The 21,310-nt window shown below is 36.3% G+C and overlaps 1 protein-coding gene and 1 long non-coding RNA gene across 2 annotated transcripts in view; both read left to right on the top strand.

Annotated features, from left to right (window-relative positions):
• Positions 1–21,310, top strand: part of LOC147762577 (uncharacterized) — a 119,936-nt gene that overhangs the window by 54,609 nt on the left and 44,017 nt on the right. The gene's annotated exons all lie outside the window — the stretch shown is intronic.
• LOC147762578 (uncharacterized) lies at positions 7,543–9,801 on the top strand. Its single transcript, XR_015334023.1, has 2 exons — positions 7,543–7,948; positions 8,308–9,801. It is a non-coding gene; the product is annotated as an uncharacterized LOC147762578 (long non-coding RNA).

The raw sequence follows: 21,310 nt of genomic DNA on the forward strand, positions 1-21,310 counted from the left end.
TAAAAACAGTGTTTAGCATTTAAATACAAACAACACACGTTAGACACCTATACGCATTTAGAAATCTGTGTAAATGCTAAACGCGTATAGCTTTTCAAACGTTTCACAGAAGAAAAAGCTAGACACGTTGGCATTGTTACACGTTTAGCTATGTGTTTAGCTTCACCGGCATATGATTCTATAACAAGTCTATCACAAGCTAAGCACATTGGCTAAGCACTTCCCCTGCTAAGCGCGTGAGGCTGCTAAACATATGGAGCTGCTTTAGGTGTGGAATTCCTTAACGCGTGGAGCTGCTAAACAACATGTTTAGCTTTTCAAGCTCGTCACAGAAAAAATGCTTCACAATCCCATATATACGATCCCATAACAAGTTTATTACAAGACTCAACAATTTTGCTTAACACTTCCCCTTGTAAACATATGGGGCTGTTGGAGGCGAGAAGCAGCCTGCTCGAACGGGTTGTCCTTCCTTGCAGTAACGTGTGATTATTTAAAATAGGCCTATTAAGTAATAATCCAAATAACAGATAACGTTTTCACGACGTTATCAGCTGGTTACATGATGGTGATGGTATAGAATAACGTCATGGTAACGTTATGGGTGTTTTTGAACTCCATGCAAAATGATGCCCTTGCAGTTTTATAAGCGTTTTATAACATTCTGGTAAAACATTATTTAATCTTTTGAAAACTTTTTTTATTAATCACCAAAACACGTCTTATGCTGTATGAACTATAGTTAGCGGTTAATTCCAAAATGGTCTTGGGTTAGTCGGCGACTAGAGCGGTGCGATTTAAAAAATATTCGGACTATCGTTACCAAAATAACCAGCATGTGATGAAAGCTTAAATAAACCATTATAATGAATACCCCACCATCATCCTGATGTTCTATTGTTCATTACTTCCGGAAAAAATAAATGAACATCAATACCTTAACGCATTTTATCAAAATATGAAAAAAATGTTTTAAAGTAAAAGTGATAGTTGTTTCTTGTCTTTAGTAAACTAGTGAATTTTCCTAACTTGTTTTTCAGAAATATATTCCAATTAACTTCCTCGCAAGGTCAGCTAACACAAGGATGAATAAGTCCCGCTGTAAAGATGATGGTGTGAATCAACTATGTTGACAGTTCACGGTACTCTGTTGTAGATAGAGATAGCTATAGCAGTTAAAGGTGACCGTGACTTCGCGCGCGCGCGCGCGCGCGTGTGTGTGAGAGAGAGTGACTGAAACAGTTGAAAACGTTACAACCTTAAAGTTAAACAAATACACCCTACATTTATTAGGCGTCAAGCACGTCAAAGCGTGTAACATGTTAATAGGCTAAACGTGTTTAGGTGCTAAACGCGTGGAAAAAATGAGACAAAACAGGCGCTTAGAAATGTGTCTCCGAGCTAAACACTGTTTTTACAGTGTAGAGCCCATACCACATTCTCCAATAGACCAATTTCATCTTTTCGATATTGCACTGTGGGAAAGTGAGTCCTTGTAATGTCAAAATAGTTGTGGCTGTACCAAGAACTTTGCTAGCGGTTAGGGAAGGGTGGGGCTAGTCGTGTGGGATTTTGTTTCAGTGTGACAGAATTTTAATATTTGTCAGGCCGAATGTCTGACATTACTTTATTTGGCGAAATTAGCTGTCCCACCTATTTAACATACAGCATTAGAAGGTGTTTTAACATAATTAAAATTATGTGTTTTAACGTAATTAAAAATACGGAAGAAAGACCACACATCTTATACCGAAAAACTGGACAAAAACACCTTGTGCTTATGGGCATTTTTACAATCCTGGGCTCCTTTTTTTCCCACCAAGGGTCAAAAATAGAAGTCATTATTGTGTTGAAATTTGTACTTTTCTTGAAAGTATAGACCTGAAGGGTATAAGAAATGACAATCCCGAGATAAAACCTTGTGTATGTATAAAGATATGATTATTTGAATTTTGAAAATCATTTTTTTTTTTATTTTCATAAGCTTAACCTTGAAGTGTGTGACTTTTATGGTAATTTAAGGTATTGATCTCCAAAAAACCACTTAGTTTTACTCAGAGATTATTGCTCTTTTATGTATTTGCAAAAAAAAAAAAAAATGGATGAAAATATCCAAAATTTGACGAATCAATGATATTTTGTAATTTTCCTGTTGCAGTATTAAATGTGACTCCATGAAGCTTTTGATTCTGAGATATTCTGAGGACTACTGTACTTCTCTTAACCTTGCATTAGTTCTTTATGTAATGCTTCATGATTGTGTAAAATATTATTTTGCATGGACATGTGTGTTAATTGCAGTGTCATGTTAAAATAAATGTCCTTTCCGAAACATCCCCGTCGCCCCTACCTTCAGGAAGCTTATCCTCTGCTTGGATCACCGGCATTTTTTGTTATCTGACAAATTAGGGCAGATGTCAATTAACGTTTTAGCTATTAATTCTAAATTCACTTATATTTCGGGCTAAACTCCATGTCAGATTCATAGCCATGATGCAATGCCACCAGAGTAACAGTTTAAATTTCTATACATTCTATTTCGTTTTAAGCCTGATGTTTTTTATTATCAGTTGAAAACTTTTCCATGTTCAACTACGTAAACGTGTACGTACACTATTCTGGACTATTTTTTTTAGCAAACTACACAAACAAATAGCACTAACTGCCCCTCCCTCCCCCCATAAACAAACACACCCCTCCTTGCTTACATTTTGCCGTTTTTGGGTCACTCGTTATTGCACACACTGAAGATCTAAGGCACGTATGATACCATTCATTGTATAATAATCTATGCTAGCCTTCACATTTTACAGACTAAATTCTTCAGACCTTACAACACTTCCGGTCTCCTCGAAAATCTCCTCATCTAGAGACATATATCCTGATTCTTGGGGGGCGCGTGGGGGGAGCATAGTAAACGTCGAGTGATTCGTTAGCAGAGGAGTGTCTCACTATCAAATATGTAAATCATATGTCATAAAAACACTACAATAAAGTATTTTATTACGATCTGCAACATTTGTTTATTTATGTAGCAGGGCGAAGTTAGCGCCAGAGGTAAATAGTAACTCATTCCGTAATCCTTCTTGCACATTTATTTAATCGTATCAAAACGTTTGTTACACAATGTTCACTAGTGTAATAATTTTGACGATTTATTAAAACCATATTTGTACAAAGTAGGTTAGCATAAATTAGGCAACAACAAGTATGAAGAAGAACTCTCTTTTTAAATGAGGCAAGGCAACCTATTTAAACTGATTATAACCTTGATAAAGACACAAGGCAAAGGAGTTATGCAAACTCGCGTGTGAAAACACATTCTTTGTCACTTTTACAAGACAATGGAGGCGACCAAGTGGAGTAATTACAATATACCCAAGTACAGTCAAAGAGAATTTAGTTTTGAAAGCTTACATCGGGTCAGCCCTTTGCTTGTTCGAAGGAAAGAGGTAGATGTCGCGACGCGAATCCTTTTATTAACCCTTCATAAGTTTGTGTAAAAGTGTGAAAGACAGGCAACGATCTTGAGTCGCTGTTGATATTGTTCGCAATTAATATTGGAGTATACCTCCTTCGCCTACATGTGATGTGCATGTACCTTACATGTTTAAATTCTTGATTTTTATTATTTGGAACATCTTTCATACGGCCTCATATTTATATTTCTCTCAGGCCATACTCATTTTATTTTATTACATGGGACTCTAAAGCACAGGGCATTGTGAAAGTTAATTGGCTACAGAGACTTGTTATCATTCATGCAGTTTTATAGCGTGGATGAACTAGAAACAGGCTTTACTTAGCTCTACTTACAGTCATAAGATTATGTATGTGTGCATTTATTCCATCCAAGAAGTTATAAAGAGAAGGAGTAGAAACAAGGGGTTTCCTTTCATCCTATCCTCGTAACGGGCTTAATCCTAATAATTACCCAGCTTGTGGTCTTAGGGAGAGCTTGTGCCTAATACATATTCAAAAGACCGTTCACGTGGGTTGCTTCAGCCAATTGGGATAAAGCCTTGCGAAGTCTCTAATAATCTCACAGAGAAAACATGGTGGGATTACAGAAAGGTGTAGAGAGAGATTTCAAGCCTGGACGCAACCATTTTGGGAAATAAAACTCAAATCATGCGAGATACACCTTCATTTGATCTAGAGCCTATCAGTTATACAAAAATTAGTTTCACATCAAGAATGTATGAGAACAATTTCACAAACCCACCTTCAACGCTAAAATTTGCACCTGTAGAAGTCTCATATTTATTTTAAATTCTTTTTGTCGTGTAAAGGAAATTTACCTTCATCTAGGAATGACACATTCAATTCACAGCCGTGTACACAAAACAGTAGTACTTGCAATTTCCGTATGCCAGCCTCGTTTCTTTCTTTTTTGGCACATTATTGCTTATATACCAGGTAGAGCTTAAACAGGAAAATTGGGGAAATGAAAATAAGTTATTGCACTTAGTATGATTCTAAATAAAATTTCATTAATACATATTTTTGTTTATATCTTTGTCTATAACATGAGGCCAACTAATAGTAGACTGATAGTTTAAATTCATTAGAAGAAAAAAATCAAAGAAATATTTTTATTGATTGATATTGCTTTATTTCAACATTCGAGCAACTTGTATAATATCTAAAACAAAGTACCAGCAATGAAAATATGTCAATATTGTTACACCCAACAGTGATTAAAGCAATACAAAAATGGTTAGTTTTTATTTTGATGTGGTGATTATTTTATTTTATACTTTAGACAATTAGCCAGTGAACACTAAATTCCCTTTTAAAACTTGGACCACTAAATTCCCTTTTAAAACTTGCACCTCTTATGCACTATAGTTTAATTTTAGTGGTGGTAAGAAAACAGAGCCGTGTGCCTCATCAAGTTGCTGCTGGAAACAATCATTTTGACTGTTCAATTATGGCTACATGTACATCTGCCAGCAAAACTTAAGATCTTTCACCTGCATTCTCTTCAACCTGAAATGAGTAAGTGCAGAATTCATTACAAAATATAACTCTATATCCTTAACGAAACTCTGCAAACATCATATTGCAATAAAAAATTGAAAAAAATTCCGAGAGTTCCCTGTCATCAAATTTTGGACCCACCATTTTGAAAAAGTCCCAAGAAAAGTTGTTTATTTGAAACGATGTTTTTCATCTAAAGGATTGATTCATTTAATATCACAATGATATATTGTAATGGTGCACGTGCTTAACTAACCAGAAAAACATAAATTATATGCATACACCACGTTAAAATTACCAAAAATTGTCCCAAACTGTCACCCAACTGTCTCTAACCAATTTAGGGACCCGCCATTTTGAAAAAGTCGGATGAAAAGTTGTCTATTTGAAACGATGTTTTTCATCTAAAGGATTGACTCATTTAATATCACAATGATGTATTGTAATGGTGCACGTGCTTAACTAACCAGAAAAACATAAATTATATGCATACATCACGTTAAAATTACCAAAAATTGTCCCAAACTGTCACTCAACTATCCCTTACCAATTTAGGGACCCGCCATTTTGAAAAAGTCCGATGAAAAGTTGTCTATTTGAAACGATGTTTTTCATCTAAAGGATTGACTCATTTAATATCACAATGATGTATTGTAATGGTGCACGTGCTTAACTAACCAGAAAAACAAATTATATGCATACATCACGTTAAAATTACCAAAAATTGTCCCAAACTGTCACTCAACTATCCCTTACCAATTTAGGGACCCAGAACTAACCAGAAAAACATAAATTATATGCATACATCACGTTAAAATTACCAAAAATTGTCCCAAACTGTCACTCAACTATCCCTTACCAATTTAGGGACCCGCCATTTTGAAAAAGTCCGATGAAAAGTTGTCTATTTGAAACGATGTTTTTCATCTAAAGGATTGACTCATTTAATATCACAATGATGTATTGTAATGGTGCACGTGCTTAACTAACCAGAAAAACAAATTATATGCATACATCACGTTAAAATTACCAAAAATTGTCCCAAACTGTCACTCAACTATCCCTTACCAATTTAGGGACCCGCCATTTTGAAAAAGTCCGATGAAAAGTTGTCTATTTGAAACGATGTTTTTCATCTAAAGGATTTATTCATTTAATACCAAAGTGATGTGTTGTAATGATGCACGTGCTTAACTAACCAAAAAAACATAAATTATGTGCATACATCACGTTAAAATTACCAAAAATTGTCCCAAACTGTCACTCAACTATCCCTTACCAATTTAGGGACCCGCCATTTTGAAAAAGTCCGATGAAAAGTTGTCTATTTGAAACGATGTTTTTCATCTAAAGGATTTATTCATTTAATACCAAAGTGATGTGTTGTAATGATGCACGTGCTTAACTAACCAAAAAAACATAAATTATGTGCATACATCACGTTAAAATTACCAAAAATTGTCCCAAACTGTCACTCAACTATCCCTTACCAATTTAGGGACCCGCCATTTTGAAAAAGTCCGATGAAAAGTTGTCTATTTGAAACGATGTTTTTCATCTAAAGGATTGACTCATTTAATATCACAATGATGTATTGTAATGGTGCACGTGCTAACTAACCAGAAAAACAAATTATATGCATACATCACGTTAAAATTACCAAAAATTGTCCCAAACTGTCACCCAACTGTCTCTAACCAATTTAGGGACCCGCCATTTTGAAAAAGTCGGATGAAAAGTTGTCTATTTGAAACGATGTTTTTCATCTAAAGGATTGACTCATTTAATATCACAATGATGTATTGTAATGGTGCACGTGCTTAACTAACCAGAAAAACATAAATTATATGCATACATCACGTTAAAATTACCAAAAATTGTCCCAAACTGTCACTGAACTATCCCTTACCAATTTAGGGACCCGCCATTTTGAAAAAGTCCGATGAAAAGTTGTCTATTTGAAACGATGTTTTTCATCTAAAGGATTGACTCATTTAATATCACAATGATGTATTGTAATGGTGCACGTGCTTAACTAACCAGAAAAACAAATTATATGCATACATCACGTTAAAATTACCAAAAATTGTCCCAAACTGTCACTCAACTATCCCTTACCAATTTAGGGACCCGCCATTTTGAAAAAGTCCGATGAAAAGTTGTCTATTTGAAACGATGTTTTTCATCTAAAGGATTGACTCATTTAATATCACAATGATGTATTGTAATGGTGCACGTGCTAACTAACCAGAAAAACATAAATTATGTGCATACATCACGCACTTAAGAAGAAAAAAGTCCTAAACATGGAGGTCCCGCTGAATCGGCCTCAGATCTTCGAGCTAACGCTGCTTTCTGCACTGACAAATTTGACTGACAGCCACCGTATGAACATAAAACAATGCTCAAAGCAGATTATCAACTCTCACTCACCTTTATATCGATCGACTTGGCGTTTTTCTAAGTATAACTTCCAAATATTCGCATTAAACATGAATAAATCAAGACGTATACGCACTGGTTCAGCTTCTCCGTATAACGTCAGTTATAATTATAACGTCAGAAAATACAATAAAGGGAGTGTGATAATGATAGGGTCGCTAAACGAATTTGACGGAATATAGTGACTAGCCTAATCCTCTTGTCGCCTGGTTAGGCACGCCCCCTTAGAGTACTTATGTAAACAAAAGGTCTTCCATAGAGAACTATCCTTTTGTTCAACAGCTTCGCGCGTGCAGCGGATTATGTATATAGTGACGCTATACAGCTAACTGCAGTTAAATCTGTGAAAGCTGTTATTTAATTTATTCTGCTGTGTCGGACGTTGTGGGCCAGCCCAATGGTTCATTCACTCATTCTTTTCTGAAGATTGGTGATGCATATTTTGAATGCTTAATTATTTGCCCTCCTTCTTACAAGAGAAAGGAAAAGGGGAGAGAAACAGAGACAGTGTCAAATAAAAAGGGTAAAGAGTAATATAATACATTAATTAAAGGGACTCGCGGTAGGAGAAACGATAGACTGTTTTGCATCAAGGTATGCAATTATAATCCCACATGGCCGTAGTTTAAATACATTACTCATAGTTGTATTAAATTACATTATTTTGCTGAATAGACATACATTTTAAAGTTGGTCTTTCAGGAAATCGTTTTGTTTGAAATAACACAAACGACAGAGGTGAAATCACATATAAATTTATTCTGAAATAAAATGTTTCGCTAGATCGTGTTTACACTCAGCGAAATGCACATAGTGATTATATTCAATGTGCCATCATTTAATTGCTTTCTCGGTTTAATTAATTGACGATAATAATTGCAGTAAGCAGGAAGGAGGAAATGCTGAAGACAAAACAACGCCGTGGGTATGTGTGACTTTCTCCCTTAACATTTTCTATGATGCTGTCAAAGGAAAAATAACCGAGATAGCGATCATTTAAACCGCTGCTGTTTACAGGTGGACTTCTTCGTTTATCATTTAAATGCCCCCTCCCCCAGCAGACCCAACTTGAGGAATGCCATTGTAGCTACAGTACACTGTATATCAAACTCCGGTCCAAGTTATGAACTTTTTTAAATATCGATTACAACATGCTGTACAATGACTGAGTCGTGAAAGGGGTATTGGACTTCTTTACGTTAAAAACAAATTCATTTCGAAATCAAAAGAGCATTTTTTTTGGGGGGGAGGGGGGGCGTGGGGGGAGGTAAATAGTAACTCATTCCGTAATCCTTCTTGCACATTTATTTAATCGTATCAAAACGTTTGATATACAATGTTCACTAGTGTCATGATTTTGGCGATTTATTAAAACCATATTTGTACAAAATAGGTTAGCATAAGTTAGGCAAAAACCAGTGTGAAGAACAACTCCCTTTTTAAGTGAGGCAAGACAACCTATTCAAACTGATTATAACCTTGATAAAGACACAAGGCAAAGGAGTTATGTAAACTAGCGTGTGAAAACACATTCTTTGTCACTGTTACAAGACAATGGAGGCGACCAAGTGGAGTAATTACAATATACCCTTGTACAGTCAAAGAGAAATTAGTTATGCCAGCTTACTTCGGGTCAGCCCTTAATTTGCTTGTTCGAAAGAAAGAGATAGATGTCGCAACGCGAATCCTTTTATTAACCCTTCATGGGTTTGTGTAAAAGTGTGAAAGACAGGCAACGATCTCGAGTCGCTGTACATGTTGATATTGTTCGCAATTAATATTGGAGTATACCGCCTACATGTAAACATCAGGCAAGGCGTTGAGATCGATAAAAGTGGAGGTTTATCTGAAAAATTAGATGCCATTTTTGTGAAATGACTTATTAAATGATGTGCATGTACCTAACATGTTTAAATTCTTGATTCTTATTATTTGAAACATCTTCATACACGGCCTCATATTTATATTTCTCTCAGGCCATACTCATTTGCTTGTATAACATGGGACTCTAAAGCACAGGGCATTGTGAAAGTTAATTGTCTACAGAGACTTGTTATCCTTCATGTATTTATATAGCGTGGATGAACTAGAAACATGCTTTACTTAGCTTTACTTAAATTGACTTGATGTTAACCTAACACTGGTTTTAAAAGAAGAAATATTAATATGTTCGATGGATTAAATCACCGACACCGTTCTATTTTAACTTGGTCAAATACACAGTAACACAGATAATATTTATAAGTTGTCTGTCGTTCAGCACGCATTATAGGCGAGTAGCCAAACAGTGACGATGATCAATCCAAGTAAAATTTAGGCATGTGTTGTTTACAAAATAGATCATGATGAATAAACCTACGCTTTAATAAACAATCACCACACGGTTCTGTTTTTGTCACTTAAAAGCTTTCGTTTAAAGACGCTCAATGATATCAAAAATGATTCGACCCTGTAAAAATGACCGGTTCAAGGGGCATTTTTTGTTTCAGCTAGGGGGATTTCAGGAAGAGGATTCAGTGTAGGTGTTTCCTCGGATGATAGCAGCATCACACCCTAGGTCTAAGCCAGTTGACTAGAAGCTTTTTGTCCAACCATCCTATTCCTACTACTAAACTTATTAACTCTAAACCACAAAGGTTTATGCGGTAAAAATATTTAAACTAAATGAGGTGTATTGACAGAGGCACAAGTACAATCCAACGCCAACGTGCAACAGGGGAAAGTCTGTCAGTGTATTACATAATATATGAAAGTGCGGTCAATATTAACAGTGTAAGACATCAGTTAAAGAGGAGGGGGTCTTACTATCTTTTGTTAAACGCGACTGTTATTATCTCTCGAACAAGCTTAAACCATGCCTTATACAATTACTGTGTCTCCGGCTGTCGTGCAGAAACGGCATGTCGAACATATTTTGCTACAGTTACAAACAGGGCAAACTAGCGACTTGTTCTAGATCGCTCTAGTAAGAAAGCATAAGTGCGGCGCCCGGGCAAAACAATCAACTACCCGGTATAACATTCATATCTTAGCGTTTACATATGACGCGCAAAGAGCTAAGTACATATGACGCGCAATGAGCTAAGCAATTAGCCTTAACAAAGTGGTCCGTTTTAAAACAACAACGAGAAAAAAGAACGCCTTGTCATAGTTAGCCCGCAATCTATTGTTAAAACCTAAGCAATAAGATTGTTAAATCAGATAAGTGATGTAAAATCATATAGGAAATTTACGTTAACGACGGAGACTTTCATTCGCAAAGTTAATGAAACAAGACTGGTCCAAGTTAACTGCCCATATTGAATAAATCTTAGGCTGATAATCCTAAAGCCCTGCTTTACTTTGATAATAGTTAATTAGTAAGCTAGGTTTATTCACATCACTTATGCTGCAAACAACCCATTTTGAACGCAATCGTCATCGCTCCAGAACAACCTGAAATCATGCCTATACAATATTAGGAGATGCACGTCGAGTAAAAGATTCAACACCTGGGTGCCCAGCACTATTATGAAAAGGAAAAATGACTTGATGTTTCATGCACAATCATCATCGAAAGCCTAATATCATTATGCTTCGTGCGCAGTCGATTTTTATCAGAATAAAAAGTGTGTTTTATACAAGCAAAATCTAACTTTCCTTTATAACTGTTACTGAACAGCGAAGAGTTACATACACCCGGTTATAAATTTACAAATGTAATTATGAGGCTAATTTCTCTAATGTGGAATGAAATATTTTGTTGGCTTTCAAATGATAGGACACTCACTTTAATCTTAAAAGAAATTAGTTTATATGCTCGTTCCCCTAACGCGCGTGCAAAAAAGTCCCATCAAATAAACAGATACATGTACATATCTGTCTATACTGGCAACTAGTGAAAATCTATCTGTGGCCCTGATAATGGGTAGACTTCACAGCGATTATTAAATCAAAATTTATTTATGAAATTATTTAAAATAATTTATCTTTTATTTAATGATTTATACCATCTAATTTCTATCTATCTTTTTTATTTGATTCTTAATGTCATCTTATTATTTACTTTATTCTTTAAATAATTTATTTATTTATCAAGCCCGTATCCAGCAATTTCAAAGGGGGGGGGGATCCTTTTCTGACAAAGTGGACCTTTTACCGGAAAATCCCCATGTAATTATGTCACATTTTACCCAGAGTGGACTTTTTTTCAGCAAAAGGGGGGTCTTTCGAACCTCCCGAACTCCCCCTGGCTGCGGGCCTGTTTATTTATTTATTTATTTATTTATTTATTTATTTATTTATTTATTTATTTATTTATTAAGACTTTCTATTATTATCCTTTTACGGATTCGCTCTATTATTTTATATAAAATGTAACTTAATGTAGTAATTGAGGCAACACGTCAGCTTGTAATGTGAAAAAATTGTTTTAATAATGTTTCTTTCTTTGTTATTTCTAAACAGTTATCTATTTTTACACAGGTAGCGATGATGGAAATTTGTGTACGGAGCATCTTTAAACTTTTTGAGACGGGGTGATTTGTTGATCATGCTGATGTACGTTGCTGATAAATGTATATCAAATTCAATTTTTGACCACAGAACACTTCATATTGAATAAAATAACTGATACTAAATTAAACTAGCAGTTTTCTTGCAACACTTAATTAATACATGATCTGCTGCGCGTGCCAAGCTAGTGAACAAAAGGATAGGTGGCCACGGGAGTGGCACGCTTTAGCATGGGTTCTAGCATCTTAAAGCTATAATCTTATCGCCGCAACAAACAATAGGCACCTTCTGGCTGATGTATCCTGCTGTTAATTACACCTGGTCACAGCGGATTGTCCCGCTCGCGCTGGACCACAGAAACAGGCGTCATGGGGTTCACTCGCCTAAGGTATTTTGTGTTATTACGTCTAAACTATTGTGTTTTGGCGTTCGAATTTTGAAGGGATTAGACGGCTCTCCATTGTTTGTCCGCCCCCTTCTATTCATAGGATAGGGATTAAAACGTTTCTGACGTTTTTAAAACGTCGTACAACGGAAACTTAATTTTTATTACTACTGCAAGGCTTGCTTTGACTTGATGTTAACCTAACACTGGTTTTAAAAGAACAAATATAAATAAGTTGGATGGATTAAATCACCGACATCGTTCTATTTTAACTTAACGTGGTCATTTACACAGTAACACATATAATATTTATACGTAGGTTGTCTGTCGTTCAGCACGCATTATAGGCGAGTAGCCAAACAGTGACGATGATCAATCCAATTAAAATCTGGGCAAGTATTGTTTACAAAATAGATCATGATGAATAAACCTGGCCTACGCTTTAATAAATAATCACCACACGGTTCTGTTTTTGTCACTTGAAAGCTTTCGTTTAAAGACGCTCAATGATATCAAAAATGATTCGACGCTTTAAAAAATAGACAGGTTCAAGGGGCATTTTTGTTTCAGCTAAGGGGACTTCAGGTAGAGGATTCAGTGTAGGTGTTTTAAGGCCAGACACAGTACTGAGTCAGCTCTACTTAGGATTAAAAGTGATCTTTTATGTGGAGTGGATAAACATTCAGTGGTTCTTTTAGTCCTGTTGTACCTATCGGCAGCTTTTGACACTGTTAATCATGGACCACTTTTATCTTATCTTGAAGATTTTATTGGTATTAAGGACTCTGTTCTTAGTCTTTTACGTTCTTATTTTACAAGCCGGTCAAAGCAGGTTATGATAAAAGGCATATTATCAAATGTTTCAGAAACAGCTTTTGGTGTGCCACAAGGCAGTGTTCTAGGACCTCTTGTTTTTTGCATGTATACCTTACCAATTGGGGCCATACTAAGACATCATAACATTGGCTATCATATTTATGCTGATGACACAAAGATTTTTACTTGTTGCAATCTAGAAAATCCAAAAGAATCTATTGATATATTGTCTAAATGTATTGACGATCTTCGCAGGTGGCTGATTAGCAATAAGTTGAAAATTAACGATGGAAAGTCTGAACTTTTGGTAGTAGGTCAGCCACATAATCGTATGATAGCACAACAAATTCAGCTCAAAATTGGATCAAGCATTATTAAGCCAACAACCTATGCAAAAAATCTTGGTGTATTTTTAGATGGATCGCTTTGTATGAACAAACATATTGCCAGTGTATGCAGGTCAGCGGTTTTTAACATTAGGAACATACAGCTGTAAGTGCAATTCGCAATCAGTTGTCTGACTCTGCTGCGGCCACAGTCATAAATTGTTTAGTTACTGTAACTAAACAATTTATGACTGTGGCCGCAGCAGATGTAATACATCTCGATTAGATTACTGCAACTCCATTTTATACGGTTGTCCAAAGAAACAAATTGCCAGACTGCAGCGCATTCAAAATATTTCGGTCAGATTATTAACTCGGACATCCACAAGCATACACATCTCCCCAGTTTTAAAAAGTTTACACTGGCTACCTCTACAAGCCAGAATTTTATTCAAATTTTTAGTTTTTACTCACGATGCTTTTTGGCACCAATCTACATCAATGAATTAGTTAGTCACTATGTTCCAATGCGAAATCTGCGGTCTGTAGACCAATTGCTACTCAACCCAGTAAAAATGCGATTAAAAACCTACGGTGATATATCTTTTAAAGCTGCAGGTCCAAAGGAACGGAATCTATTACCGCTGGAAATCTGAGCAATTCAGTCTACCAAACATTTTAAAAAAGAACTCAAAACATACCTTTTTAGGAAATATTTTAATTAACTCTTAATTGGTTTTATAAATCTTGTATTAATTGCATTTATTTGTATGGAATAATGGCTGTTTTACCTAGATTTTATTTATGATATTTTATGTAGTATTATTTATGATATTTTATGTAAAGTCTACTGAACATTTTAAATGGATTTTAGACTTAAAATAAATTTATTATTATTATTATTATTATTATTCCTCGGATGATAGCAGCATCACACCCTAGGTCTAAGCTAAGATCTAAGAAACGGTATATTAGATCTTAGGTCTAAACGAGTTGACTAGAAGCTTTTTGTCCAAGCATCCTATTCCTACTACTTAAACTAATAACCCTAAACCACAAAGATTTATGCGGTAAAAACTATTTAAACTAAATGAGGTGCATTGACAGAGTCACAAGTACAATCCAACGCCAACGTGCAACAGGGGAAAGTCTGACAGTGTATTACATAATACATGAAAGTACGGTTAATATGAACAGTGTAAGACATCAGTTAAAGAGGAGGGGGTCTTACTATCTATTGTTAAACGCGACTGTTCTTATCTCTCGAACAGGCTTAAACCATGCCTATACTGTGTCTCCGGCTGTCGTGCAGAAACGGCATGTCGAACATATTTTGTTACAGTTACAACCAAGGTAAACTAGCGACTTGTTCTAGATCGCTCTAGTAAGAAAGCATAAGTGCGGCACCCGGGCACAAACAATCAACTACAGGGTATAAGATTTATATCTTAGCGTTTACATATGACGCGCAAAGAGCTAAGCAATTAGCCTTGACAAAGTGGTCCGTTTTTAAACAACAACGAGAAAAAAGAACGCCTTGTCATAGTTATGAGACAAATCGCTTGCAACGTGCAACAAGGGGGATGTCTGACAGTGTGGTCACACTACATGTTTATGAAAGTACGGTGAATTAACAGTCTTAGACATCGCTCAAAGAGGAGGGGGCTTACTATAGCCCGCAATCTATTGTTAAACGCGATCATTATCTTTTCTCAAACAACCTTAAACCAAACCTAAACAATAAGATTGTTAAATCAGATAAGTGATGAAAAATCATATTGGAAATTTACGTTGACGACGGAGACTGTTTCATTCGCAAAGTAAATGAAACAAGACTGGTCCAAGTTAACGTCCATATTGAATAAATCTTAGAATGTTAAATCTAAAGCCCTGCTTTACGTAGTTTGGTAATAGTTATTTAGTAAGCTAGGTTTATTCACATATATCACAAAGCATAAGGGCCTTATTCTGCAAACAACCCATTTTGAACGCAATTGTCATCGCTCCCGAACAACCTGAAATCATGCCTATACAATAGTAGGAGATGCACGTCTGTAAAGCCTCTCTTCTGGTCCTCAAATCAAGTTCGGTCCCTTGGTTCTAAACTGTTTACTAGAGGCTCTGTTCTGGTCCTACACCTGTAAATGTCCATCATGACGTGTTCTAACGTGTTCCCCAAACGTGTCCTTGGTTGACTCTATTATGGTCTCCAATATTTGAGGTTTAATACTTTGAGAGGCTACCAAAAAACGTACGTAAACTGAATGTTGGAAAGAAATGCATTTCAATTATTTAAATTGTATTATATTTGCTATAATATATTCTCAGATTTTTTAAAGAACACAAAAATTTTGCTGCGTGACTACCTTTAGGATGCTTAATACTACTACAATGTTTATGGCGTTCTCTGCTTCTTGTTTTCAAGACAGTTACATTCGTAGGTGATTGTGTGCATGTGTGTGGGGGGAGGGGGTACTCACTCACTCACTCGTTCTTTATTCCGTTTCAAGTTAGTATAAGCTCTTATTTTCATATGGACGCGTTTATTCCTGTGAATTTCCTAAATGTCCACTGGACTGTCAAGAACTATAGTGATTCAGAGCTTATATAGGCACAGTATAATGGATTTTTACTGCATACGTTTTATAAATCTATTAAAATACTGCAATTTATGTAAAGAGCTCCCTATGAAGGATAGTCTAGCTACTCTATTCATTTACGCATTTTGTTTAAGAATTTTCTTTTTCAATTTTCAGGATTTAGGGTTGAGGTATGGTCACTATAAAAATACCAAAATGTATGCGTTTGGTGCAAGTAGTAGAAATGGATTATATTATTTTCGAATCAGCGGATCTAAAATAAACAAAGTTTATTAATAAATGCGCAATATATTCGTAATTATAGCCTGTTTGACTGCATTTAAACTAAGACGCAAGTGAAGATAATGTGTGTTTGATTGACGGGGCTGGTTTAGAGATGAGCTGCATACCTTGTTGGTATTTATACCTAGGCTTTCACAAGCTATATATCCCATATCATTCGGATAATGTTCAAATGATGTTTTGCTACTGGATGACAACTTACATGTAGCATCCCAATTGTATTGCTTTAGGAGCGTACAGTGAAGGGAATATCATGAAATCCCAGTGATCTGACCAAAGACATTGTGGCGAGTTGAGAGACTAATGGTAGAGGACAGATCCAGTATAACTACTTAGTATAAGTATGCATACCAATGCAATTTACCTTTACACAACGCCGTACTCCCTTGGGCAAAATTAAAGGCTAACATCCCCGTTTCAATTTACCACTTCAAGGGAAAGATTCAGAACAGCGCCAATACTAATTAGAGCTTTTAAGCAGATTGTTGGAAGATTGTGTTAATTCGTTACATCTAAGCTTTGTCAGGGATTGATTTTTGGTTAGGGTTATGGTTTATGTTTAGTTTAGTTTAGTTTATTTCACAAATTTTTAAAAAAAGTCAAGTTGAACCTTTCTACTGATATACTTTATCATGGTTCGGTTAAGAAGATATATACCCCTCCCCCCTGCCCACACTTATTTCAGCCTGTAAGATTGGAAATTCGGTAGTCTGGCTCGGGCAATAAAATCTTACTATCTCCACATCTGGTTTCTATCAAGCGCGTTCAGGGCTTCAGAGCTTAGGACAAACATATTGCTCCTCGGGCCAGGAAATCTGGAGAGGGGGAGTAGAGGAACATGTCTTCTCAATATGGAAATCTATATATTTTTGGTAATTTCCTTTGTAACATTTACGAACACTGTAAAATGCCCTTTCTCAAATTAATATAATGTTCACACATTTCTGTACATATCCTGAATTGAAATACTAATTTTAAATGTCAGATTTATGACAAGGGAGAGAGAGGTCAAGACATTCTGTAAATGTCCCGAACTAGGGGAGAGTGTTATAAACTAAACACATCTTGGCAATAACCCGTAGCCAGTTAGACTGCTGAATGGCTTACTTATTATGATCAACATTATTGTTTATTGTACCACCAGCGTTAGCGCTGGCGGTACACATGGTTTTAGTCCCGTCCGGATCGTTCCGCCGGCTCCGCCGGACGGCTACCGTTACCGCTTCTCCTCCTAGACGGTAAGGGCCCCCGTACCCATCTCTTGGATTTAAGTCACCTATAATCTCAACTCATTCCACGTAAAATTTGGGCTTTGTCTGTTTTGGGGTCTAGGTGTGGCACTCATTGCAATGCACCCTTGTCTAAAAATGGCAAAATTAAATGCTAATTATCTACCCTACGGAAGGAATTATGGGAAAAATTTCTACAGACGGCTTTCCAAAAGTCATATGTGTAGATTTCAAATATGCCCTTGGATTTGACCTTTGACCTTTATTTCAAGGTCAAACGGGCCAAAATTTTCAAAAAAATGAATTTTTTTACGAAAAAAAAATTATTTGCCCTGTTATTCAGACACCACACAGACTTAACCAATAATATTATTGGAAAGTGTTACCCTTCAGGTCATCTTTCATTTCCGTGAATTTGGGGTCAATCGGTGCATTTTCACGAGAGTAGCGGCCATAAGATACCGAAACTGAAAACTGTCTCTAATTCGGGAACCGTTAATGCTAGAGACCCATTCTTTTTTTGTATTTTGTAGAGCATGTAAAGCCCAACACTAAGAGTGGTCTCGGTTTTTTTGTATTTCATACGGTTTTCGAGTTACGCTGTATCAAAAAGTACATATTGGTGGTGAAAGCAAAATGTGCAGTACGGTAATGGATAATAAATTTTGAACTCCGGAAAAATAAAACATAAGGCTTGGCAAAGCAGACAACTTGTGGTCAAAAATGACATTATTTCATCAAATTTGAACATCTGGAACTTCGGAGCACCTCCCATTTCAAGAATTTTGACCAAAATGACCTTTTCTTCATTTTAATTAATTTCTTATGTAGGAAATTTATGGCACATTATGGTAACTCCAAAATTATAACATTTAGTCCCTTATTTCTCCAAAACTGGCAGAGATAGGTCCATAGTTACTATTGAAGTTGAATAGGAAGTCATATACTGGCAATCTTACTGTGACCTTGAAATTGACCTTTGACCTACTTTTCACCATGAACTGAACTTTGCAAATTTTGCTTCCCTTTTATCTCCAAAACTGGTAGAGATAGGTCCATAGTTACTATTGAACTTGAATAGGAAGTCATATATTGGCAATCTAAATATGACCTTGAAATTGACCTTTGACCTACTTTTCACCATGAACTGAACTTTGCAAATTTTGCTTCCCTTTTATCTCCAAAACTGGCAGAGATAGGTCCATAGTTACTATTGAAGTTGAAAAGGAAGTCATATACTGGCAATTTACTGTGACCTTGAAATTGACCTGTGACCTACCTTACGATGAACTTAACTTTGATTGTACCAATTTTAGTCATATATATTTTTTGCATATTTTGAAAATTCTTGTTGATTGCATTTTTACAGCTTGTCAAGCACAAGACTGGTGGCTGTGTCCCTTATTTTGTGTATGTGGGGGTCTATATGAATGCGCTTGCTCCAGCTGGTGGTACAATATTCGGAGGCGGTATCGCCTCTCTGATCCTCCAGTATTTTTATTAATATCAAACAATTTTACTGTTTTCAGGTATACCTGAACCTGTACTCTGCGCCATATAATAGCAATGGTGCAAAGTAGTGATATTGTAAAATCCTGCAATAAAATTTTCTTCAAATATTAATTTGTATTAAATGGTTGAATACAACATAAGTAATAGAACAGTAACAGAATTCAGTATAATGATACTGAATTGTTGTAAGGACATGTAGGAGCAGGGTGACCATATATGCTCGGAATTTTGTCGGAGAGGGAAATTTCTCGAGTTTGTTCACTGCTCTGTGAATTAAGCCATATTTTGTAGCCTGAGATGCCGTATCCGTTACTTCGTGACCTGACCTGTCAAAAGCACGTCTGGGCGCTCTTTTCATCTATCAGTTCTTCCACATTAATCAAGATACGGAGTATTAATTACAAGTGCCCGGGGAGGGGTGGGGGGAAGAGGGAGCATGAAGTGAATAAATACAGACTTGACATTTAATATGGAATATTTTTTTTCCAAATCATTTTTCATCAGTTTTTTCCTATTTTGCAGACTGATAAATGAAAATAAGGATTAAAATCGTGTTTTAATAACTTTTAATTATCTCTTTGATGTCATTGTGACATCAGTTCATCAATGGAATTCGCCAGAAAAGCAAACAAAAACACATTGCCTATTCTAAGTCATACGACAACCATTAAAAGGGATAATTTGAACCTCCATATTTTCCAAATTATTGTCTGTAAAAGAGTTAAACGCTCCACAAAAGACCCTCATGGCAGTTTCTAGTCACAGTAACGGTCGCTGTTACGCCTGACTTCTTCTGGCTGCTACCAGCGCTCTCAAGTGGCAAGGTATTCCTTGGGATAGGTTTTTAAAGTTTAATCTGGAATAACATTCCATGCATCGGTCAAAATCTGCCCAATTTGGTCCAATATTGTTGTAGGATATGTAGGCCATTGATTCGGAGAGTAATGGCCTTCCAACATATTGTCTCTGTGGTTCAAATATGGCGATTTTGATGACCAAGGTAGCTGCTCATTCCCTTGGTTCTGTAAGTAAACTGCTATTAAAAGTGCTCTGTGTGAACCGGCAATTTCACCATGCAACCTAAAATTGTTCCTAAGTTGTCCCCTATCAAATGATAGCCAAGTGGTTCCCAGATTATTTCTTTAATTGATCTGGTTCAGGTTTTCGTCAATGACTACCAATGGTGTTTTGGCACCAATGTGGTATCCACTCCAAATACTGACGCTGTTAATGACCTTAGTCACTTTAGACGCGGCACACGCTTCGTCGTTGGCCTCTTCTGGATGTCTGTAAACTCTGTTTTGACTGTTGAGCGGTACAGGTGAAATCTGACCTCAATAAAGAATTTCAAACGAGATTTCAGTGTTCAACCCAGAAACAGCCAAGGTCCTCAATTCAATAGAGAAACATACAACGATGTTTTGCTGTTTACAGTGGGTTCCTCGGAGGTCGTCTGATATTCCAACCTGCTAAAACCAGTTTGGTGTTCGCTAAGGGCCTTGAAAAATGCGTTTTGGTGGTAATTTACCCCTCATTCTGAACGGACTTGGTGGTTTTTGTTTAGTTGCAACAGCATATCCCGAAAGACAGTGGGTCCTGTACCCTGGTGGTAAGATTTCAATACATTGGGTGTGGCCTCTGTGTAGGTACATCAGTCTGGGCATTACTCTGTAAAACAGTGCGGACCGTTTCGTTTGGCGCAATTGCCTGCCTGGCAATGCCTGTCTTTTTCGCGCCATTCTGCCACAGATTAACAAATTTGTAAAGCACTGCATAGCTCATTTTACACACTGCAAACCCGACGACTTGCATGCAAAATTTCAAATTTTTCTATGCAGTAGTTGCCGACATATGGATACTTTTTTGACAGAACCATGCTTTGCCAAAGCCTAGCTTTGACCTGCCCAAAGGAGTACTACCCAATTAAATCACTGCATATTACATAATGCAGCAGCGCAACAAACCTGGTAATCACTTAATTGGTAGCGACACATCTGACTACACACTTCTCCATTCACATATCTTATATGAGATCGGAGTTTGTGAAAAAAAAAAACGCATTTTCACCTAGGCGTACATTCGAAACTGAAATATTCCATATTAAATGTCAAGTCTGTAATTATAAGTAGTATCCTTGCGACACAAGGTTCACTCTGCAATTTATATCTTTCCATTTATGCTGTGAAATAATAGCCAGGTAGTCCGTTGATCTCGCGAATCAACCAAATGACCGTTAGATGA

The sequence above is a fragment of the Lingula anatina genome, chromosome 4, assembly GCF_051362555.1.
Source record: "Lingula anatina isolate TDL-2025a chromosome 4, LinAna3.0, whole genome shotgun sequence".
Taxonomy (NCBI): Eukaryota; Metazoa; Brachiopoda; class Lingulata; order Lingulida; family Lingulidae; genus Lingula; species Lingula anatina.